At 46.7% G+C, this 24,921-nt stretch overlaps 1 protein-coding gene across 13 annotated transcripts in view; it reads left to right on the top strand.

Annotated features, from left to right (window-relative positions):
• Itpr1 (inositol 1,4,5-trisphosphate receptor type 1) overlaps positions 1–24,921 on the top strand; it is a 343,325-nt gene that overhangs the window by 240,186 nt on the left and 78,218 nt on the right. The window lies entirely within an intron of this gene.

Below are 24,921 nucleotides of genomic sequence, written 5' to 3'. Positions count from 1 at the left end.
ACATGTAGACAGGGGCCCACTCTGGGTTTTGTTGACATGATTCTTCTTCAGGAGGACAAGGCTAGTAATGGAGAACAGACCGGTCCCCATTAGAGTCAGGAACGACTTGATCAAGGGCCAGGGAATATTTGGGGAGTGGAAGTGTTACTTGCTCTGCTTTTGCCTGGGAGTCACAAAATTGTGTATGCGTGTGAAAATCTATCCAACTGAATACCAAAGGGGTCAGTTGGGTATCGTATGACAATTTTCAAAATTAAGAGAAGTTGGAGACATGGGCCCAGGAGAAGGGGCTACAGCTAGCATCCGGTTTGGTGTTTCATGGTAACATTCCCTTTCATTGACAGTAGCTCACTTAAGACTCCCGGTTCCAGCCGGGCGGTGGTAGCGCACGCCTTTAATCCCAGCACTTGGAAGGCAGATGCAGGCGGATCTCTGTGAGTTCGAGGCCAGCCTGGTCTACAAAGTGAACAACAGGACAGCCAAGGTTGCACAGAGAAACGTTGGTTCAGAGTACCAAAAAAAAAAAAAGAGAGAGAGAGAGAGATTCCCAAATCCCCTGGGAGGTATGCACACATGAACTGTCCACACTGTAAGCTGAGAAAAAACGCTCAAGGAAGTGATGAGTCAGCGCTACAGAGCTAAGCCTCCTGTGCCGTCCATCTTTGCTATCTATCACCGAGCAACCCCTTCAGATCCCAGTAGTCATTTGATACGAGTCATATGCTAGATGGCTCTTTCACTCCATGTGGTCTTGGCTGGGCTGCACTCCTCGGGAGAGTTGGGACTAGAGTCGTTAACATGGCCACTTGTTGGGCTATGGCAGTAGGTGGTGGTTCTCAGCTACAGCTGGCCTGTTCCGGTTCTCTGTGTGGGTAGGGCTTCCCATCACATGGTGGCTGGGTTCTTAAAGAAGTGCTTACAGCAACAGAATTTGAAGCTGTCCATCCTTTCTTCCCCCACTAAGATTTAGTTTTATTTTTTAATTACGTGTGTAATTGTATGAATCTGTGTGGGGGTCTGCGCATGTTGTAAGAGCAGTACCTGTGGAGTCCAGAAGGGGGCACTGGATTCTCCGGAGCTGTAGTTAGAGTTGTAGGCACTTGTGGGATTCCAGACCTGGGGCCTGGGATCCGGAATCTGGTCCTCTGGAAGATCAGGGAGCACTCTTAAGCACTGAGCCATGGCTGGGGTTAAACCATTGTGTTCTCATCCCCCTGGCACCAGCACCCTGCTGCCCACCCTTTTAGAGTCTGGGCTCAGAACTTTGAGGGCGATGTGTCCACCACATCCTATCCATGAGCCAGCCCAGTTGCACCAGGACGCAAGCTGCCATGGGGAGGAGAGCATGTAGAGGAAGAGAGAGGAGGGGCCGTTGTTAGAGCCACCCTTGGGAACTAGTTCATTCTCACTCAGCTATAATTGATGGTGCGTCCCAGCACGTGTCAGTCAAAGCCATGAACGGGCAGGGGCAGGAAGAGACAGCCCTCTAGGTTCTGGAATTGGTTTTCTTTGGAAGTGCAGTCCCTTCTTTGCGGAAAGTGTTGACACACGTCCACTCCCTTTGGATGGAGTATGAAAATTCAATCCCGTCTTGAGGATCGGGTCACTAGGGACTGTAGCTCTCCAGAAATCCTGGACTGAATCGGCCAGACTGTCACAGATTCAGTTAGTAGGAAACCAGAACTAACGGCAGGGCAGCACTTGCTCAGCGCTCTTGTCCTGAAGCACCCCCTCTACTCCCCCACCCTCCCCTGTCATTCATCTTTCATCGCCTGGATCCTTGAAAAATACTAGAAGCCAAGTTTAGACTATTTCCTAGTGTGGCATAATGGACTCGGAGGAACCCTCTCCCTAAGGCTTCCAGAATCTTCTTTCCCTTCCGAGGCTTCTCTGATGGCGGTAACCCTCCTGCCCGGGGCCTTCAAAGCATCTCTGTTTACAGGGCCGTGGAGATGGTGCCACAGCCCTTGGGCTCTCTGGCTGGGTGACACACTTGTCAGGCAGTGGGAGATCAGGCTTATCTTGAAGAACACTTCCTGCTGCTTGGTCCCCCGCTCCAGTGTCAGCCCCCAGAAGAAATATTTCCTTTCTGCTTGATGTTTTGTCGCAAGTGGGAAACTATAAAATAAGCATTTGCTTATGAATTAATTTCTGGCACACACAGCACTCAGTAAGCCTCATGGCGCTGTATATCCGTCCTGCAACTCCTTGCCAACTTCTGTGTTCCTTCCTCCTAAGATGTTCCCACCAGCACTCGGGGGGAAGTTCCCTTTACTTCCTCTTCCCTGCAGAGGACAGGGGTTGTCCTTACCTGGAATGTGGAGGAGGAAAGTCTGTCTGTGAACACAAATGGCTCTTTTAAGTTTAAAGTTAAGACAGATGTTTGGGGAGACGTGTGCTAGCCTGACTATTGAGCACTCCATAGCAAACTAAGGGGGTAATTTTTTTTACATATTTTTTTTTCCTCTTGGAGTACTTGCTTCCAATTGCAGAAGCACAGTGATTTTCAAGTGGCTGCCCACGGCAGTTCCTCTGCCAAGGTCTAGGTTACAGACACACCCAATGAGAGTTTTTCCTTCTGCACGTACACAGCTAGAGATGGAAAGTGTGAGATGCACTCAGTCCAGAAACTGGGCTGTGAGTTCATCTGAGAAGAGAGAGTTCCCTTACTCAGGGGCCTTTCCCCCACCACCCTCATGCTTTTGGAGGTTGGGTTAAGAAATGAGTCCCCGCCAGTCTTGGGTATGATATCACACCAGTTCCCAACAGATCACTGCTGAGCACCGTATGAGAGGAACACATTGCTTGGGCTGCCTGTGACCCCCACATCTCAGAGAGCTACCGGTAGAAAGGGTGTTTGATTCTCTAGCACCAAACGGAAGGCCGGCTTGTGAGGAGATCAGCCTCAGTTTGACAGGGCAGTCACCCTGAGGAGGAGGAGAGACTGGTATGTGAGGGAGTTATGTAAATGGGTGTTGTTTTTGGCAGGGAAGTTAGAAATGAGTCACTTTCAAGTGGTGTTTTCTAACCTCAGGTTTTATCCATGTGGGAAAGAAGTGAGCTAGCCCAAAGTCTGGGACAATTCTCCCCGCAGCGTGTAGGGACTTAGGGTTGTTAGCATTAAGAACTGATAAAGGCAAGCTGACATCTCCAGGAGACATCCCCACCTCACCCCCAAGCAGTGCCTGCCAGTCAAAACTGAGGGTTCTGAACAGTGAAGCCTCCCACACTTGCTAGAAAGACACGTCCAGGGTCCATCCCTGCGTCCTGGCCCTCGTTGGAGAATTGATGCATAAATGTTCAGAGATTTGAGCGAGAGCCTTGAAAGGGAGCCCTGCTGTATGAAGGGCTTGGACCTCTGGAGTGGGACAATGGGATCTGAGCTTTGTCCCCGGTCAGCCTTGAGTAACTTTGAATTTGAAACTTAGTTTCTCTTCCGTAATGGGGATAAGAAAACAAAGTTGATCATAGAACTCTCCAGAAGATTAAACAAAGAGCAAGAGGGGAAAGTGGCCCAAGGGATGCCCTTTCTTCAGACCTGCAGCAAAGTCCTTAGCCTTTCTCTACCTGGTTGCTCACCTGCAGAGCAAGCTGGTGACAGGTGCTGCCTTTCAGGGTGCCTGTTGAGTCACAGAAAGTGCCTTTCGTAGCAGTCAAAGCTTCTACAAAGCCCTTGAGCTGTGTGGATATTTGTTTTCATTGATTCATAGAATTCCTTGTCATTTAAAGACAGACTTCATTTATTGGCATTGATTTCTGTCAAGAATGCCTCTGGTTTTTTTGTTTGTTTGTTTTTGTGAAGTGATTTGTCACCCAGAAAGGCCTGTGGGATGTTTGGTTTTCTCTGATTGTCATACTCAGTCTACTTAAACCTTTCCACTGGTATATTTGATTTTGGACATCCGGAACATTAGGAAAGGTGACCACCTGTGGCACGTCACTTCTTCCACCGGTAACCACTCGGAAGAAGCAGAAGGTAGAGGGCAACCTGGTCGATTGTTTCTGGTGTGTTGTGCTCCTGGCTTGGCCTGTCCTCTTCCCTGCCTTCCAGGCTTTGACATGTGAGTGTATTGTCCTCCTGTCCTTCTCCAGGAAACCAGGGTGTCATTGAGCAAAGGTCCTTTGGATTATTTGTCCAAATCCAGGTCTCACAGAAAGTCATAATTCCAAAGTAGTTAGTGAAAGGGCCTCAGTGAATGAGAGTGCTACTGGACAAGCGTGAGAGCCTGAGTTCTCATGTGCATGTAGTCACACATGTTCCTCTTACCGTAGCTAGCACCATGAGGGGCAGAAGCAGGGATTTCTCCACAGCTTAATGACCAACAGCCTCATTCTAGGTTTAATGAGAGACTGTCAAAGGGATAAAGTAGAGATTGATAGAAGATGATTCCTAATGTCCTTATCGGACTTCCATGTGTGTACAGAACACACAGTAGTTACCATGCTTGGGTATATCAAACTGAGCTAACTTCCTGGCAAAGGAAAATGTCAACTCTCGGAGTTCTATCCTGGTTGTTAGTGAGTCTGCCCCAGTGACAACCTTTGGCAGTGCATGAGCCTAAAAGCACTCAGTTTTGTAGTTCAGGGCAAGATCCTGCTGTAGGATTCACAGCTTCATTCACCCAAGACTGACAGCTGTGTCAGGAGCAGGCCCAGGGGGCACTTGCTCCCAATATTCTTTCCTGGGTGGCAAAGTCCACACTAGAGACAGAAGTGGACTTTTATGTATATCAGCTCTTCTGGCCATCCATTAAAAAAAAAAAAACAAAAAACAAAAAAAAACAAACAAAAAAAAAACTTAAAATTGTTGGGGAGAAAGGACAAAGGGCAGAGTTCCAATCCCCTTCTCTCCTATACAACTTATAGGCAAGAATTGGGTTCCAAGGGCAGGTGTCTCTGAAGGAGTGCTCAAACTTTGCAGTCTCTGCAAGAATAAAGGGCAGGAAATAAAAATGTCAGAGAAGGGGCTGGAGAGATGGCTCAGCAGTCAAGAGCACTAGCTGCTCTTCCAGAGGCTGGTTTGGTTCCCTGCACCCACGTGATAGCTAACAACCATCTGTAACTACAGTTCCCAATGATCTGACACCCTCTTCTGGTCTCTGTGGTCACTGCACACGTGATGTACAGACATACAAGCAGACAAAACATCTATATGCATAAAGTGAAAATAAAACTAAAAAAGGTGTCAGGGAATATTTCAGTGATTCATAAGTTGAGCCATTGTTTGATTTCATGTCCTGAACCCACAACAGATCCAGACTTTCCTCCTTGCTATCTGTTCCTTCACTTCTAGGTCATTACCCCTCTGCACTTGTCCTTGTAACTTCCGAATATAGAATACAAGCTGACACCATATTCTCCTTCTTATGATGGCAAGCAGTGACCCAAGGGCCACATCTAACCAGCTGCCCATATTTGTATAAAGTTTTATTGAAACAAAGCTGTCCTTCAGTGTCCTTCATGGCTCCTTCCACTCACAGGAATGAAGCTGAGCAAATAGAATAAAGACTGTGTCCCTTAGCACCTAGGATGTTTACCATGTTGTCTTTTAGAAAATAGTTTGCCAACCCCTGGACTTGATTGATTATTATTACTGAATAATAAGCCACATAAAGGAAAGAGGTGTGGATTTTACTCTTCTGTTCTGAGTTTGCCCCTACTCCAGAACTGGCAATTACAGGTTTTAGGCAATATTCATCAGATGAACAGTATCTTAAGTCCCAAGATATGGTAGCCACTTAGTCAGAAAACAACAGGAAATTCAGGGTCATGCGTATCTTCTGTCTATGCATCCACCCATCCATCCGTCCATCCATCCATCCATCCATCCATCCATCCATCCATCCATCCATCCATCCAACCTACCTACCTACCTACCTACCTACCTTCCTACCTACCTACCTACCTTCCTTCCTTTCTTCTTTTGGAAGTGGGGTCAGGTTGAGTTTATTTTTAGAACACTGGTTCCTCCCTGGAGGCAATATCCCCTTTCCGTTTATTATATTTTTTGACCCCTGCTAGCTGCCTTTTATCCTAGATCCAGAAGGCAGGGTAAAGCAATAATCCTCAGGGATTGTCCATGTGGCTGAGAGTCTACACACCTGAGATTCCAGACTTGTGATCTGTGGGCTCTCTCTGACCATCCAACCCAAGGGCATCCCATTTTTAAGGTTAGTCACTTCCTGGTGGCCTCATGATCTGCTGTTTCTGTGCTTCTCACAAAAGTTTTCCCGGAGGAAAAGACAGGGACTCCTAAAGGCACATAGTTACCTTTGAAATACCTGAACTGTTGGGGCCTTGTCTCCCATCTGTCTCCTCCCTCTACATGCTTCCTGCATGATCTCATTCATTCCCAAGGCTTCCCCAGCCAGCATTTATGCCAGTGGCTGCCAAAGATGTAGTTCGTGGTCCCACTTCTTTACAGATTTATAGATCCCCATTCAAATCCCTCTAGGGCATCTTTATCTCAGTTAACTCTAAGTTAACATGACTCCAATCAGGTTGCTGTCTGTTCTCGTTTGTTCCAGGCCATTTATATGTCAAGACTTTGACCATGAGTCTCTACCACCAACCCCCCAGACACCTAAGCTAGAATCCTTGAAGTTGTTAATTATCTTTCTTTCTGACTATTGGTCATGAATTAATTCTGTGCCCATTTTACCTCCCAGTGGTTTTCAGCCAGCATTCACTTACAACTTCCCTTGTGGCAGGAAGTTGGTACTCTAGAGTAGATAATATGTGCAGAGTGGCCCAGCTAGGGTTGGAGTGGGACTATAAAATGAGCCTGAGTCTTTGGAGTTCACCTTCTCTGTCATCTTGATATACACCCTACCTGTCCTGGCTGCATGAGGCCTGAGTTTGGTACTTATCCCATTCAGCAGTACCCTGCATCTCCTAACAGTATTGTCAGTGACACCTCCAAAGAGAAGCCTGGCAGTCTTTCCCTAGCTTCACAGCCTCTGATGCCATGCTGGTGAAGTCTGTGAATACCCTGCAAGACAAGGCAATGCCAGGATTTCTCCCTTCTCTTTCCCATACACTGTCCTGCCCTGCACCTGCATGCCAGCCAACTGGGTTGGGCCATGTACTGAAAATGCCTTTGCTCCGTGTGGGACATGCCCACTTTCCCTTAGCCCGGAAGGCTTGCCAAGCCCTGACTGAAATAGCTCCTATTCTGAAACCTTTCTCTTGATCCCCTGAAGCAGAGGCAGTGGTCTCTACTTCTGATCAGTGCCTTACTTGGAATGGAAATGATCCCGCCTCAACTGGAGTTGGGTGAAGACCCCAGGGAACCAAGGCCCAAGCTTCCCCCCCCCCCCCCGTTCCCTAAAGAAGTTTCTGCAGCTGGTGGATAAAGCGTGCTCCGCCTATGTGTGATGAGTCAGTGTTCATGATCCTACTCCGTAGGTCTTTCCTAGGAACTTGGTGAGGCCATATGTGGAAGGTACTCAGCTCTGCATGGGGCCTGACACATAGTTCTTTCGAATGAGTAGTAGCTTTTACTTTAGGGTTGTACTTCTTCCCTCTCCCACTCATTTGAGAAGATAATGCCCTGGTTAAGAATCTATCTGATTCCAGAGCATGCACACCATGGTGTGTGCTCAGGAAATATTCCCTGAGGAAAGAAATGCTCTGGCCCTGGTCCTACGTGCCACCATGTTATTTTAACCATCTTACCCTTCTCGTTGCCAACATCAGGAGAGCTTGTTAACGGTTACTGACATCATACTGGAGTGCCTTCTTTAAGAATAAGAAGGAATTAGGTTTATCGGAGCCCAAAGGAAATAAATACATAAAGTCAATGGAGAAATATCTCCTGGGCTAACTTCTTCCTTTTTTCTTCTTAATAATGACTACAGACTGAAATAAGGAATCCCAGAAGCCAGGAGCTCAGCTAAGGGCCCCTCTCTGCCCAGGCTCATTTTCGTTTCATTTGGCCGTCCTGCATGAAAGGTGTTGCTGTGACCCCCCCCCCTTTTTTTTCTTTTTTTTTTTTTGCTGAAGAGTAAACAGGGTTGAAGGCACTCAGAATGACAGATCTAGTTGGCGGTCGCATAGATGTCGTTTCCTGGCAGGAGTCTTAGTTTTGGTCTCTGCACAGTGCTGCAAAGCCTCCGCCAGCTTCCCTGATGGGCCTGTGCTCACTTTGGGGACCTTGTATCTTTGTGCAAGACAAGTGGTATCTGAGCCTTCATTTTGGTGGTGGCCTCTCTTTGGAGAATGTGCTGCCCTTCTAGAACACACAAGATAGCTTGTGTGGTTGGTAGGTTTGGCTCGTTGATAAACTTGGCCATAAATGACAGAGGAAGAAGACATGAAAGGCTTTTCCCTTCAGCTTAGGCATCACTCACTTGCCAAATAAAACTTGTATACATTAAATGCGTCTTCCCCTCCAGCAAGTTTCAGCTTCTCAGCGCCATGAAAATTAGTGACGAGAAGACTCTCCTTTGAGACTTGCCCCTCTGTGACATGGAAAGCAGCGCATTTAATTAAAGGTCTTATGAAAAGTTAGATTTTCCTATCAATGATACTTTCTTCCTTGCATCTAAAGAGCATAGGGCATATGTGAGAGTTATTTATACTCAGCTTTTGCCCATTTTGCAATGATATTAAATGGACTAGATTTCCCCCTCTATTCCAACCTTTGCTGGTTGAAGAATATTCTTTTTTGAGGAAGTGACAAGAGAGGGAAGGGACTTCTTGCCTTCATCAAGTATCCCCAACTATGTTGGGTTCCATGAGATGACCCCAGTTACAGATGAGGAAGCTGAAGCCCAGCGAAGTCAGTCTTACTCACAGTTCCCAGTTGTCAGAACCAACATTTGAACACAAGCCTTCCTCCCTCAAAACTCTCTCACCTACATTCCATATGACACAGGCTTTCAGTCACACAGGCAGGAAGTTCGTCAGTACACTATTCATCTGACTGTGTCCATGCTAGATAGCAGCGTCTGTTTTATCTTTGGAGGTAAGAGAAGGCCATAGTTCTTGTTTGATCTGAGCAGCAAGCCCTTGCTGCTTTGACGTATCCAATTAGCTTTAAAGGTTGACTTATGAACCCGTACAGGGAAGCATGTTCGGTCTCATATTGCTGTATAAGCTTTTCCTTGGTTTGTATTAGTGTTCTCATTGTGTGTAGCTTTATCTGGCTAGAGGTGAGTGTATCCAGCCATATAAAAAACTCTTGTTCAGTCATTACATTTCTTGGTGTCTTCTGGGCTTCATCTTGAGGGAGAGGGATTCTGGGATAGACCTCAGATGGGTGTTGCCAACCCCTTTTACTATTCCCAGCGTGGCATGTATGTGTGAGATTTATGCCTGTCTTATATTTACAAGAGGAAGTATCCCATTTAATTTTATTTTCACACTAAAACCGAAGTGTTAAGAGAACATAGTGTTTTAACACTCTCTTGGTTATCAGCTGCAGAGCGGAGGTTGCATATTGTCACATACAGTTTTCTGAGTACATTTCTACATTTGTTACCTGGCAACGTGGCTGCGTCGGCACATGAAGATGTGTCGCTTTCTGCCAGTCCCTCACTCCCTGGGCTGTAGAAGGGAGAATGCCTTCTTCTCTGCAGGGATGGAGACTAGAAGGAGGCACGGAGCTGATGGGCTTAGAGGAAGACTGACTCCCTGTGCACCTTAGCAACACCACCAAACCAGAGGCTGTCCTGTCTTGGCCACAACTGCCTTGAATCTTGTGTCTCTTTCCTCCTGGGTTAGGTGAGGGGTTCGTACCCAGTCACCATGAATCCTTGTTGCTGATCTTTGATCTTCTTCAACTAAAAACAAACTAGAGCCACCTTGTGTTCTAGTCATTATATGAGTCATCTGGATCATTTTAATAGTGTAGTGGAGATATCCTTAATTGCTTTAATTTGATCCTTAGCCTCCTGCCAGATTTAAGTGGTATGGTTTTGACTACCTGTGACTTCTGATGATTTAAAAAAAAAAAAAAAAAAACTCATAGCACAATGAGAGCCACAGCATCTCTTGCTGAAGGTCAGCCACTGAGCTGATTACAGCCCAACAGAGTGTTTTGCTTGCCAGAACCCTGAATTGAAAACACTCATATAGAATTGGAGCACTAAAGTGTGGTCTTTATGTGTTTTGGGGTCTTCACAACTTACCCATCATCTGACTAATTCCTACCTGTCTGGCCTTTGAAAACATTGCAGTTGTGAAACCCTTGTATTATAGGCTTAAAAGTCTCCTAGTGTGCCAGGCAGAGGTGGCAATTGCCTTTAATCCCAGCACTCGGGAGGCAGAGCCAGGAGTATCTCTGTGAGTTCGAGGCCAGCCTGGTCTATAGAGCAAGATCCAGGATAGGCAACAAAACAACACAGAGAAACCCTGTCCAAAAAAAAAAAAAGGTCTCCTAGTGTACTTATACATTCTAAGATTCAGGAAAAGCTTCATGAGACCAAGGGTATTATATTCTCCAGCATCTGTAATATCCACTTGAAGAATGCTTGCTAGGGAATAGTTTCCATGGTAACGGTTTTTTAAACAGTCTGATGGCATCAACAGGTTAAACAAGAAGTCTTCTGGCTCAGTGGCACATCCTATAAGCATGTCTCCTTAGAAGGAAGCCTAGAGAAGTCTGTGGCTGAGCCCAGGATGCAGCCACTGAAGGGTCTGGCCAAGACAGACCAAGTTTTACGACCTGTTGATTTTACAATGCAAAGCTTGTTTGTATCAGTTTGTTCATAGGGAGGTCTTTGTAGTCTGTTGAATTCTTATTGTCTTGCCTGTTAAGGAAAAGACAGACCAACAGACAGCTGCCTTTGCCTGGAAGGTAGTTAGAACCCAGCACTTAGCTGGAAGGCTTGGTCTCAAATACTCAGCTCCTTGCAAAAACCCAAGGAGCCACTTTCGTGAGGCTTGACCTGAGTCTTTGCTCCCAGTCTGTCAGTTTTCATCAGGAAAGGTTCCAAGAAGAAATCACAAGACTCTTCACCTGTCTTTTCTGTTGCTTGGTTTTGTTTTAATATCCAAAGCGTACTTGAGTCCGAGGGTTCCTAACTTGGGCCTGAGGAGTCCCTTTAACTTTAGAAGTCTGTATCCTGCTGTTTAAACTTCAGGATGATTCCTAACTACATTAGAGCCCTCAACCAGCAGGCTGAGGCGAACTTTAAAGAAAAACCAGGTCATGCCGCATGTTTTTGGTGAGCACAGGAATCAACAAAGAGACGTTACATAACTTCTATTTATGTCCTCCTTGCTCACTATCTGCAGGCAGGCAAGAGTCGCAGAGCTGGGATTTAATGAGCTCTCTGGGTTTGCTCACCTTCCTGAGCTGGTAGGAACCAGCTTGTTCTCAAAATGCGTCAGTAAAGAATCAGGCTGTGGGTGGGCGGCCAGGGGTAGGTGGACTGCATTGTTGCCATGGTGTTTTTTAATTCCCCTGTCTCTCACAGATCCTGCTCTCCCCTTCCCTGACTCCCCAAACCCCCCCCCCCTTTTTCTTTTCTTTCTTTTTAGTCCATAAGCTTCCTTGTTTCTCACGCCCACTCATGATTTCTTGGAGCTGTCTCAGGAAACAGGAATATTTTCCCTCCCTTCCCCAACCCCCCCATTGTGTAGTTCCAGGGCCTCCGAAGAGTTTTTTTCCTAAGGTGTTCTTTCCCCACCCTCCCTTGTCTGTTTTCCCGTGAGTTTTCATAACCACTCCCTCCATTGCAGGGGCCTGATAGAGGCTTTCTGTGCGCTGCTCGATTGCTCCGGAACCAGGTGGATTCCGTTGCTTCAGGCACAGCCGTTTGCCCTGGAGGAGAGAGGTTGTTTGTGTCGCCCTACATCCTGGTCTGTGCTCTTGCCCTGAGCTGAATGACATCTGTCTCCCCTGGCCACATTATGAAATAGAATCCCACATATTAGAAAAGAGATTCATAGGAAAACAAGAGAGTAAGTTTGTCCCACAATGATGGTTCTTAGGTAATTCGGGTGGCCCCTATTGCCTGAAAGTTAACAGGTTGAAATTAACCCACATTTAAAAAAAAAAGTCAAGGGCTAGGGAGGGGGGGACACTGGATTTGATCTCCATGTCTCTGTCTCTCTCTCTCTCATACACACACACACACACACACACACACACACACACACACACACACAGGAACACAGGAACACGTGGTGACTGATAGCAAGGAAGGTATGCATGGCTGAGGACCCTGTGGCTGCTGGAGAATGCTCCCTACACCTTGGCTTCTGGGGGGAGCCACCTAGGTTTCTGTGCTGACTTTGTGTTGATCCCTACACACAAGATTGGATGGAAGCTTTTTACAAGTACAGAAGAATACATTGGAATGAGAAACTACATAGAAAAGAATAAATAGTTGCAGCAAAATGGGCTTAAGATTTTTTTTTAAGTAAAAATTTAAAAAATCAGACCCACCCCAGCCTTGCTTACAAGTTGTGCAGTCCTTAATAGAGGTAGCCTGTTTGAATAATCAAAGGCAGGCTGATTTCCCTTCCTTAACTTGAGCTGCAGACATCTGCATAAAACATCCCAGATTCCAGACTGAGGAGGTAATTTTTTTTCCCCTCTGAGTAACTGGAGGGACTTTCCCTTTGGAAACCTTCCAGCAGAGTTAACTTGACGGTTGAGACATTTCTCTCTCTTTGCCTGGTGCCGAGTATGGAATGCAGGGCTGTGTGCATACTAGACAGGTGTTCTACCAATTTGCTTGTCCTGGGAGACAAACCGCAGCTTGGTCCCTGGTGTGGGGCTAGGCAGTCACCCCACACCCAAGCCTGGAGGCAGCCCTCTGTTCAGAGAACCTCCTTGATGTTCACAGCTGGCTGCAGTTCTGGGCCTCAGCTCCCCTTGGCACTTTGGAACCGACCAAACACATATTTCCGGAGGTCTGTCCTGAAAGTGGCTCTCTATGTTTTACCAGTTTCCTATACCTGGGCTATGAGCTTGCTTCTCGGTGTAGCTCAGACACTCAAGACTGTGGTCCTGTAAAAGCATATGAATTCTTCGCTCCACTGTTCCAAGAACCCAAGACTTAAAAAAAAAAAAAAATACTGCTATTGAAGGAGAATGTGTCACCCTCAAGCACCCAGCGTTTGAGAAACGTGTTTTTATTAATGTTCTTGCAACGTGAGCCCACAGACTGTTCAGCCCCCAGTTTGTAGCTGTCAAGCCTGGGGAGGGAGCCAGCTTCTGAGACGGAAGGGCCCACAAAGAATTGTCCTTCCTGCTCCCGAGTTAATGATGCAAGCAGCTGTGTCTCTGAAGCTGGATTGGTTAACGGTTAACTGGGTGGATTAAAGATCCCCAACCAGGCTGAACCTATCCCAGAGCTAGAGGCAAAAAAAACCCCTGAGAAGTGCCAGCACCACACCAGTAGCTTTCAGCTGGCCCCCCGGAGTGTGACACTTAGCAGGACTTTGAGCTTTCACATACCCGGAATTAAACCTCAGCTACTAGATACAAGCAGCTTAAGGGTTTTGGAACTGTGCCTTCCTTGGGGTTGTTATTCATTCATTAATACAATAAATATTGAGTGCTGGACAAAATGCTTGTGCAAGTCAGGGCAGGGACAGTGTCAGTCTTGACTTTAGTAGTATACCATCCAGTGGGTGAGATGGCTAAGAAACCAGCAAACATCCAGTGTATAGCAAAACTGGGAGAGTGAGACACGAAAGCAGAGACAGACAGTCCTTAGGACGGCAAGGGCAGGTGTGGAAGAGACATCTATGCTGGGACCTTCCACACGCAACGGAGCGAAAGCAACTCTGGCCCAGGGCTTGGGTGTGTTGGAGCTGCTGAGGAGGCCAGTGTGGCAGGAGCACCATGCAGGGCGGGCAGTAGCATGAGGTGACTGCTGAGCTATGGTAATATGCCTGTCATCAGGTGGGAGGCTGGATTAGGTGATCTCCACACTCCCTGCCAGCCCCTCCTCGGTGCTTCTAAAGGGCACCAAGTTGGCTCAGGTCAGTGACCTGCTTGGATACATACTACCGTTGCCAGGGCTGGAATATACTGAGCTAACAAAGATGAACACCATGTAATTTCAACCTGACCACCTCCGTCCATTTGGCCAGCTGGACATGTCACTGTCAGATGCTTTTCTGGTCATAGAGACGTTGCCTGAAGGGCCCGCATAGTGAAATGGCCTGCTGGCTTGGGGGATGTGATGGTCTCAAGAGTGTGTCTGAAAGTGAGTTGAGTTGGATGGTCCAGGGATGGCTGTAAGTGACAGCAGGCTCTCCAACAGCTGGCCATTGGTTTTTGTCTTTGGCCTGGAAGGGGGTATTTATTTTTCTTTGGATTTTAATGGTCTGGTGCACTTGTCACAGTCAAGTGTGTTAAGAGCTGGGAAGGTGGAAGGCGGCTAGCACTGAATCTTGCCAGGTGCCCTGTACCATGGGGACTGTCACATGTATTTCCTATTTACTCCTCCTAATAGGCCTCTGAGGTTGTTCTTAATCTTCCTGTTTCCTCCTGAAGATGAGGAAACTACCACTGGATTTTAACAAGTAACTTGGCCAAACCCATCTAGTTCCCAGATCATCCCCATGCACAGGTCTCTGCCTCCCTAAGGATATAAGATGTGAAGCTCTTTCTCAGCCCCAGGGCTTTGCACAGACACAAAAAAATGTGTGAGCCAAGTAGTATTCTTGGTCCTGCTATAAATTTCAAGGCAAGGTTCCTGGGAACTTTGGAGCTCTGAGTCAGGAAATGCTGGTGTAGGTTAATGAATGGTCTCCTCAGATACACAGAACAGATATTTGACCTCAATGGTCTGTTCGAAAAATTGACTTCTTCTTCGGGGCTCTTTTGTAATCACCACCGTCCATGTGGGAAAGAATAGCTAGCCATAACCAGGGCCTCAATCATGGGCCCAACTCTTTCCAGGGTAAAGATGCCACACTCAGCCCCTCTGCAGCTGGTGTAGAGTGCGTTGCTTTATATTGAGCTACACTTGCATGAGTGAGGGTGGTGTCTTTCCATCCTGCCCTCCTATATCCCTTTGGCCACCTGTGTGTTTCACTGTGGGACACCTTGGTGGCCTCAGGATGAGGGGTTAGGAGATAGGGAGTGCATTTGTTTCATCACGTGAAAATGCTAATGTCCTAACATGTGTCTTGTCTTTCCTTTTCCTTTCTCCTTTCTTTCTTTGGTAGGATCCCACTATGGAGCTTAGGCCTCCATCTCTCGAGTGATAGGATTTATAGGCCTGTGCCAACACACTTAATTCAGGGAACATTCCTTGGTTTTTCCCAAGCATTTCTCTCATATTTCTTTTGTGGCATCATGATGCAGGTTGGAGGTCTGAGGAGGAGACCTCCATGCACTCTGCACTTAAGATTCCACAAGGAATCCGTGGGCAAGCCAAGTCGGGACTTGAGAGTTTCACACGAACAGCCAAAAGTGACTCTCGGCATCATCGCCCCAGAAAGTGCTTTGGGGCAGCCCCAGAGTCCTATCCCAGATTGTTGGCCATTTTCTTCTTCTCTGTTTGATAAGCTATCCATGGGTTGAGACTCTGAGGCCTTAAATCCTTTGAACAGAAGTCTTCCCTGAGATTTATAGTAATTAATAAAAGGCACTATTGCTGATTTTAAAACAAGGCTCATGCCCATTCAAAGACAAACCAAAATACTTGTTTGCACTTGTGGGAGATTATCAGAGACCCCCGTAGTTCCCTTCCACTTCACCACGTGGTTCTTGGATGGCACTGGCTTCACTGTTTTTATGGGTTATGGCTATTTTACATTCCATTGGTCATCTTTGTTTTTTCTGGGAGGCTTTAGTTTTCCTCTTCCTGTCTTTGGCCAGAAATCGCACCAGTGTATCCCCACAAAAATACTGACCTTTGGAATACATAACAAATTTTGGTAGTTAAATCTGGAGGGGGGACAAAAAAAGCTCACAGACACACAGTTCTCCAAAGCAATGGCTTTGTTTCTGAGTGACTCTTAAATCTTACAGGCGAGTGATTGCTGCTGGCATACCTGTATAGTCAATTGCTTCGAAAGACATTTCACTTATTTCTTTATTTTATTTATAGACAAGTTCTCACTATGTAGCCTAGGCTGATCTCTAATTTCGTGATTTTTTTTTTTCCCTGCCTCAGTCTACTGAGTATTGGAATTGCAGGATTGCAGTGTGCTATCATGCCTGCCCGGCCTAATTTTTTTTTAAGTATATTTTGTTGGCTGAGATATTGGTGATGAATATGCATGAAACTATTCCTATTCTGATCTGCATGGTGATCTGCATGCTATGCTGTATAGCTGGGGCAGAACTTCCCAGCAAGTGCGAGCTCCCGTGGGCACTGAGAGACAGATGAAGGAGAGAGCCGTTCAGCTTCCTGCTTCAGAAAAAGCATGCGTCTCAGAGAAGGGTGGACTTGGCTGCTAGATAACAGATGAATTATTTTCCTTTGAAAAGCATCATTAAAGGTCTGTTTTGGCCTTGACCCTGAAGACCAGGAACCTAGTGAATCCAAGTGAGGGTATCCTTGTCTTTACCCATTCTCTCAGGCATCAGAAGTCAGGGTCAGGCCTGAACATGTCCTCTGTCCATTCTTGGTTGGCAGAGGAAATGAAAATGGGTGTACATCTTTAAGCCATCAAAGGTGGCTCCACAGTTCAGATGAGGCAGAACTTCGTTTCTGAAAAATGACGTTGAGACGTTGATGATTTCCCGTGCACCCTTGGCTTTCTTTGATGGTTCCTCCCTTCCCATGTGGAAGTTTATCTTATGTCTTAGCTCATTCAAGCCTGAAACAGTCTCAGAAAACTTGGTGAAGTGAGAGCTACAGGTGTTTATTTAAAGCCCATCAAACCTTGCAAAAAAAAAAAAAAGTAACCTGTTTTGATTGTTTGTTTTGAAACAAGCATTAACTATCCTGGGACTCTATGTAGACAAGGCTGTCCTAGAGCCTATAAATCAATACCTACCTCTGGCTCCTGAGTGCTGGGAGTGCCACCACACTCAGCTTAAAACTTGATTGTTTATATTGAGTTTTAATAACTTTTGCAAAGGGAGATATTCCCTTTTTATCTATCCATCTTGTAAATACTGGAGAAAAGTTCATGCAAAAGACTTAAGGGACTAGAGATAGGAGGTTAGCTCACTTAACAAGTGAGCATACTGTTCTTGAAGAGGACCCAAGTTTAGTTCCCAGCACCCATGTTAAGTAAGGACTTCACAACACCTGTAACTCCAGTTCTCAGGGACCCAACACTCTGCAGGTACCTGCACTCATGTACCATACCTACCCACAGACACACATATACACATAATTAAAAATAAAATCTTTTTTTTTTTTTAAGAGAGAGAGGCAGACACTTAGGACTGACTAGGAAGGCAGGCCTAATGTCAGGCTTGTATTCTAGCTTTGGAGGTAGTTCACTTTAAGAAGTAGAAGCTAATGTGCTTAGCTCTGTGTCTTCAGAAATCAGATCGGTTTCTATAGCTAGAAATAGTCTAAACTGGTTTTACTTTTATTTCCTACATTGTAACAACTACTGGGTAATGCTATTTACCATGTTTTTGCTGTCAATTTCGAAGCTTTCCTAAGCTACCAATACCATATGGGATAGTCACTGAATGTTACTTGAATAGGAGATTTTGATCCTCACCTACTGGATCCATCTATCCTATATCCAAGTGTCTTCCCTTAACACAGGTATTACTGTTAGATAATAATATGACCATGCATTTACTTCAGGCTCAGTAGGAGTTAGATCATTTTTCACAGTTTTATAACTGCCACCCTGATGGACCCCAGCCTCCATGTGATAAAGACCAGGCAGGTGGTATAATCTCATTTTTTTCAGATACAGAATCCTCAAGACACAAATGAGGTTGAGCTACCTAAGACCATAGGATTGGCTAGTGAGGAGCCAAGGCCAAAATGTTAATTTCTGAGCTCCAGTTCTCCAGGGATGGTGTGCCTAACCCAGGGTAATGTTTTGCCTCGTGGTTTCTGATCTTTGACTTGTGATCATTATCCTTGGTTTCTAAGACAAAGACTCAAGTCCTACAGCAGTTATTGTGTGATAGTGGTTTATTGAGAGCTTATAAGCCCCAGCCCTAGCAAACTTTCAAATGCCAGAAAGGGATTTCAGAGTTAACAAATGTATTAAGCATCCTTGATACCTTTCACAGTGATTCTTCACCATGAGAGTGGTCTATGTTTATGCCTATGACAGGGTTGGAAAATAGCAGTGGATGACTTATAAAAAGCTGCAAGGTATCCAGACTATGACAGACTCTTGTTCAGCAGAGATAAGTTTAACAAAGCAGTGGTTGAAGGCTAGAGCATCAGAAGCATGTCAGGCTAGGTGTGGGGGCACCAAGTAGTATGTATGACTTGCCAAGTTATGTAACTTCTTGGAAGCTCTGTTTCTTCGTCTGTAGAGATAATAATGGCACCTACCCATGGGGTAGCTGAGGATGAATGGAGACAGTGTATATCACATACTTGGGCAATGCCTGTCAAATTGGCATACTTCCATTGCTGTTGACTACTATGTAACTTACAGAAAGGGTCCCCAGGAAGTGGTAAAATCTCAATCACAGGTCCATAGCCATTGCCATTGCTTTGTTCCATTGGGGAAGGCAGAAATTTAGTTAAGATGCCCCCCAAGTCCCAGAGCTAGTGCTAAAAAGAGTAAAGCAAAGAGGAAAGGTAAACGCTTCACCAGCTCTTGGACACACCATCATTAGCTCACTGCTCAGCCACATTTCTCAAGTTCTCGGACTCAGCCCAAGGACTTAATTCATTCTGCAGCAGATAAATGAGCCATGCCGAGTATACAACGTCATGGCTATATCAGTCAGGGTCATGTCTTGTGAAGCAATCAAGTAGGGGAAAATATCTCACTTTCTGGGTTTTCTCAGGGTCTGCTTTGAGTGTTTCTAGAAGGTGGCACCACTGGGTACAAATGTCTTTCTTTGGAGAAGGATCAAAGTCCCACCACCACCCTGGCCCTAGGCTGCTCCTATGAGGAGACATTCTGGATCACAGGCATCTCCACTTCCTTCTGTCCCCCTGTCCTGTAGCTGAGATGCCCACAGAGAGGCCCCTCCAAATTGAGCAGCCCAGTGCCTGGGCAGGTACAAGCACATAGCTCACTTTCCAGGGAGTACCATGTGGAAAAGCCTGCCATTCTTCTGAGTTCTGAGCGCTGGAGCCTCCTTTATGCCGAGGAAGACCTCTGCCTCCTCTTCACTTATTTTCCTGGCTATATGTCCAGGTTATAGGAAGGGCCTCTATCTGCTGTGATGGTTTTCTCCAAAACCTCAGGCCCATGGTTTAATTAGGGATGTCACCTCTTATCCTTAAAAAAGTTCCCAGCACACTCCAGATATCTTCCTGCTTTCTGCAGGGTGCTTCTACTCTCTGCTGGACCCTAACCTCAGGGTACCTCTTGTCATAAAATAAGCCAAGCTGCATTTCTTTGTAAGGTCTCGTGTGGAGGTAGCAGGTGGCCAACAGGCTAATTAAGTAGTAGTTTATTTTCAAGATGGACCAAAATAGCAGGTAATGGTATTATTCTTTTATTTGAGACCTGTTTCGTTCAGTTCATTAGCACCTATCACACTCAGCCCAAGATGGGAAAACTCTCCCCAAGGCAGTGATCATAGAATAGGAGTGCCAGCTCAGACTCTCTTACCACAAGCATTTGTGGGCCTGAAGAACCAAACTGAGCAACATCTTAGTTGGGTTTCTATTGCTGCGATAAATACCATGACCAAGAACAACTTGGGGAGGAAAGGGTCTATTTCATCTTACACTTCCAGGTCATAGTCTCTCACTGAGGGAAGTCAGGACGGGAACCTAGTGGCAGAAACTGAAGCAGAAGCCATGGAGGAATGTTCCTTACTGGCTTACTCTGTTTGCTTTCTTATACAACCCAGTACCAGCTTCCCAGGGGTGGCACCACCCGCTATGGGATAGGCCTTCCCACATCAATCAAGAAAATGCCCCCATAAGCTTGCCTCCAGGCCAAAGTGATGGAGGCATTTTCTCGGCTGAGTTTCCCTATTTGGTGACTCTAGCTTGGGTCAAGCTGACAAGAAAATAACCAAGACAGGCAGTTAAGGAGACAAAGGACTTCTTTTGATGTTTACAAAATCCTTTGCCTGTGTGAGCCTCAGTTTTCTCATTTGTGTAATGTGAAGGGGGTAGCCAAATGGGTATTTTGTAAATGTAGTGAGTTAGTTTCAAGAGGGAGTTTAGGTGGTTTTGATGCCATCTCAAAGGGATCCTTTATGCCTGCCTCTCTTATATAAGGTGTCTTCTCACAAGACAGTACATTCTCTCTCTTTTGTTTTGTTTTGTGCCTTGGCTGATAATGGCTGTCCTCGTCCCTACCCCCACCCCCCACCGCTGCCTGGAGATGGCTGGGGCCAGCAGCCACTTCCTTACCCTCCCCCTGACCCCACTTCCTTCCCTCAAGCATGTCACGTGCAAACCTGCCATACCTCGCGTGTCGCAGCTTGGCAGTGAGCATCTGCCCCTCAACAAGCCCGGTTTCCTCTGTTTTTCCAGCCTCTGCTCATGTCTGCCCACCAAGGCTATCTTCCTGTTGGGCAAGAGGGAGAGAGTTTTCTGTGGCTCTGCCACAAGCCTCTGACCTCCCCTGACCCGAGCGCGCCTGTGTGCAGTGTGCTGGGTTTATGAACGATGCTATCTGTCTTGGCGATCTCCTCAGAGACTGATGAGGCAGCATCTATGAACAGGGTTTTGGCATCCAGTGTGATTTGGAGATAACAGAAGAAGGGTGAGGACAGGTCAGTGAAGGGCAGGCAGATGGCGTTCCCTCGGGTGGCCAGGGATGTGCTGAAAGTGGCCCCATCTGTATAGATTACCGAAGTTAGTTCCCTTGCATTCTGGAACCAAAACAGGCTTTTCTCTTCAGTGTGGTACAATTTTTACCCATGGTAATATGTACAGATTTGAAGAGTGGAACTTGATTAGATTTTTTTTTTTTAATGTTTTTATACTTACTGTATGGCAACAGTAACAGATGAGCACAAATCTAGAGGCTTTGGGTTACCGAATTCATTGTCTCACAAGTTCAACATGAGTCTTTCTAGATTATAATTCAGGTGCCAGCAAGACCATGTTCCCACATAGAGGCTCCAGGGACACTCCCCTTCCTGGCTGTTTGCAGCTCCTACAAGATGATTATACTTCTTAGCTAGGCTCCCAGCTTCCCCCTTTAAACACACAGCAATACCACTGCTCCCCGCCTACCTCCTGGCTGCCTTCCCCCATGATGAAGGACCCTAGTGATGACAGCGGGCCCCTGTGGTGATCCGGGGTTGTCTTATTGTTGACAGTTGGATGATTAGCAGTCATTTCATCTGCCGCATTCATGTCTAGTATAAGGTACAGTGCACATTGGCAGGATACGGGGATGAGGATGTGGATGTCTCCAAGAAACCCCTTGTTTGCTACATCTGTGCAACTGCCATGCTGATCACTCTGCTTCCTTCACTCCAGAACTTTCTCTTACTGCCCTTTATAGTACTTCCCATCACTACTCAGAGACAGCCGCCATTTTGATTCCTGTTGCCATCTAGTGTTTCTTGCCCTGGGATAGATTTGCATCGAAGGATTCCCTTGACATCTACCAGCTGGTATGGAGGAAAAGACTCAGAAAAAAAGTAAAATCTCCATGTGACAGCTCTTGGCCTGGGGGAAGAGGCAATTCACTGAAATAGGTTCAGGGGAGAAAGTGGACATGAGGCCAGGTAGGACTAGGTCTTTGGGGCTGTGGACCTGTTTGCTCTGGTCCTCAGCCCCACGTGGTGTGACAAAGCCATACCTTCTCTCCCTTCTTAGCACCATGGACAGGTTACCTCAGAAAGAGGTTTAATGAGATAGCGAGCAGACCTGTGAGGAGTGAGAAGGGCCCAGTCTCTTAATGTCTGGATCTCACCAGGGAGAAGGCAAGTGAATGGCGCTAGCTGACTCTGCCAGGTTGTCCCAGAGCCCTGAGTGGCTCCACATCTGTCCTCTCCACATGGCGCACCTCGTTGTGTGGTCGAAGGCCCCACTTCTTCGCTCTCTCTGCCGTCAGTATCACTTCCCTTCTTACAGAAGATGCCACCACTTCCTTTGAGAGACCGGAAGTCTTCTTCCAGCTGTCTTTGTGTAGCTTGGTCTTTCCGAGAGCCTGAGCCTGTGCTCCGTTATGCCCTAAACCATTCCATCTGGCTGTTCCGCTGAGGTCACGGTCTTCCTAATTGTGTCGGGGGCGTGTAACATATTTAACATGTGTTGTCTTTTAGGGTCCTGAGAATTAACACTCGTCAGGTCCTTGGTTAAGATGCTCCACAAAAGGGTTCTCTTCCTGGTGCCTGGTGAAGAGGCCAGTGACCTTGACCTCCTGTGAGAGTGACTCTGATCCTCTCTCTGGGACTTCAAGACCACCATACTATTACTCTACTCATTTTGCAGATGAGGAGAGCAAGACATCAGAGACCGTTATTTTCTAGGGTGACCCTGGGTAGAGGAGCTAAAGCCAGGCAGTGGGCCTGGGCTGTGCATCCACGTACAGTGGCAGCCCTTTCACGGGGGTAGAGCAGCGGGAGTGTCTGAGGGACCTGGAATTGAGACCCACACCTTGGAAGAGCTTCCTTCAAGGCACTGATTGCACTTCTCCTTTTGATGAGAAAATGCGTAGCTGAAAGGGGGTAGGCTGGGGGCGGGGGAGGATACACATCTCTCACCTTCTTCAGTCACTGTCTTTTTCTTATTCTCTTCATAAAGCTGCTTCAGGTCCATGAGGAGCTGACCGAGGATTGGTATAAATAATGCAGAATAAACAGAGTGGCCAGTTGCAGACTTAACACAGAAGCCCTTGCCCTTCTCTCCTTTCAAGAGAGCTTCCCTTACCCTGGAAGTATCAGCTAACATCGGCTGGGTTACCCCCCTGGATGCCGAGCCCCGTGCTTTGCAGCAGGCTGGCTGTGTGCCACCACTCACTGTCGGGGAAGACAGATGACAGGCTTCGTTTGCTTATATATTTTCTTACTTGAAGTACTTTTTTTTTCTCTCTCGAATGACCAGATTGTCCCCAAATACTTTTAAAGTTGCCCCCACGCTGGAATGGTAACTGCACGAATCGTCCTGAGGGCTTGCCTTCAAATGAGTCCCAGGAATCTCCCTTGAACAGCCTCTCCTGTGAGCCTGAGTGTGGGGAGGTGTTCTATGGCCTGTGTCCATGGGAAGGCCAGTCCCAGGAATTAAGCAGCTGTGGTTTGGTTCTTCATCCTCTCGTGGCTCATTTTATTTGTGGACGTGTTGGCTCCAGCGAGGGAGAACCATTAGAACTTGGTTTTTGATATTTAAGCAGTTTTTCAGAATTTATTTATTGGATAGCATTTATTTTTCTCAAGTTTGCTGAATGAAAGAAGGAAGCCACTGAGGGGAACTAGTCAAAAGAAGAAATAGAACATTAGGTTCATGGCATTCTTCTGTCAGATGTCTATGGAGTGCCTACTCTAGGCTGAGCCTCATCAAGGTGCTGTGGAGCTGGCTGCCGGTCACGGGGCTAAGACACCTGCCTTCACAGAGCTTACGCTTCTGCACAAGCCAGTGAGCAGGTGGACAGTAAACACAACAGAGAGATTTCAGAGCATCTAGCTCCAGGGAGAACAGAACTGGGCCTTTGAAAAGAAGCAGTTGACCTGGGCTTTGTTTAGGGTGCCTTCATTAAGAAAGGAAGTAACCCAAGTGGTGAGATCAAAAGATGAGGAGGGCCTAGCTATGGAAAGATCTGGCACTGGAATCGTCTGCCGCAGAGCTTTCTTCCAGGAGACCCTTGGATCTCGTTCCTCGGGACAAAAGGATAAGCCTTCAAGTGGTCATTGGGGTGGTACTTGAATTACTGTTTCCTTTCCTCATCCAGTTTCATGGTGGGTGGTATTGGGTTCACTCCTGTTCCTCATGTACTTGACACATTGCCCAGCTCATGACAGGGTCACAGTAGCAGGTGGGCGACTGGATGACATAAGAAGAAACCAGAAAGGGATCAAAAGGCAGCAAAGGACAGTGGAGGACACTCCAGGTGTGAACTTGGTTGAAGAGGCAGGGCCATAGAGGATTCAGTGACCACACGGTCCAGGGGGTAGAGATGGGGCTGGCCACGCAGGAATGCTTGGAAGGGAAAAGTCAGAATCCGAGAGTATACAGAGGAGGGGCTGATCCTGTGTTGTATACAAGAATGAACCAGAAATCAAGAACAAGGAGCAAGGAGAAGAGGACTCGAGCAAGAAAGCACATTGGACAGATGTTGGTCACTATGGTTTGTCAGTGGCCAGAAGAGCCAGGGTAACTGCAACCACCTGGTGGCAGATGGGAACCCTGTGGCTCTGTGGGATGCTTTGCCGAGTTGGGAATTGGGGATATACACGTAAGAGCTAGAGGAGTTAGGGGGTCTTCGGGGCTGAAATAGTGCTTTCCAGCATTGGAAGCCTAGGGCTCCCCTGTGTGGGAACTTCCATCTTGCCAGAATCAGGTATGAAACAGACAGAAAGAGCTCCTGAGAGGAGGAAATACATTGTCTGGAGCTGTGTCTCATTCCTTTGGAAACGAACGTATTGTATTTTTATGTAAATAACTCACAACAGCGCGGTTCTTGCAAGGGGGTGAAAACGAGCACTCGTAAATGAAGGAGAGACACCATATTGTGTTTTCCCATCAACAATATACACTATTGCTTGCAATGGGGCCAAAAACAAATGCACATCCGAGAGGCAGGCTACCTGGTAATTCTGAACATCGTCGAGCTGCTCCTTCCGATCCTGCGAGGCCTTATTTGAAACTCGCTTTTTTCCTTGAAGATTTCAGGCTGCTCCACCCACTGTCACCCTCCTCTGAGTTCCCGCCATGTCATTGCATACCTTCCTGAGCACTTGACTCACACAGCGCAGTCTGG

This window comes from Peromyscus leucopus, chromosome X, assembly GCF_004664715.2.
Source record: "Peromyscus leucopus breed LL Stock chromosome X, UCI_PerLeu_2.1, whole genome shotgun sequence".
NCBI lineage: Eukaryota > Metazoa > Chordata > Mammalia > Rodentia > Cricetidae > Peromyscus > Peromyscus leucopus.
This window is presented reverse-complemented; position numbering and strand designations above follow the sequence as displayed.